Source organism: Fulmarus glacialis, unplaced genomic scaffold (assembly GCF_000690835.1).
Source record: "Fulmarus glacialis isolate BGI_N327 unplaced genomic scaffold, ASM69083v1 scaffold20833, whole genome shotgun sequence".
Taxonomy (NCBI): domain Eukaryota; kingdom Metazoa; phylum Chordata; class Aves; order Procellariiformes; family Procellariidae; genus Fulmarus; species Fulmarus glacialis.
Window position 1 is genome coordinate 1,870 of NW_009202561.1, and position 301 is coordinate 2,170.

The following is a 301-nucleotide window of genomic DNA, read 5'->3' on the forward strand; positions in this document are numbered from 1 at the left end:
TACCGCAAGCTCCCCGCTGTGGGAAAAGGCTTGGCCGGTTTCTCGGGGAAATAAAAAAAGGTGGAGAAGAAATCCCCTACGAGGTGACGCTGAGGTCCGTATGGCCGAGTAACCCCCCCGATCCCAGCGCCCCGGGTAAAAACAACATTCCCCGGTCAAGCGAGCGGCATTTCCCTCGCTCCTACGGGATATAGACCGCGGCCGGGCCAAGAGCCGGGCTCTGCCATGTCCACGCAGGTTTTCTCTCGCTGGGACGCTGATCCCACGGTTTCACTTTCCGGGAGGAAAAGATCCGGCTGCC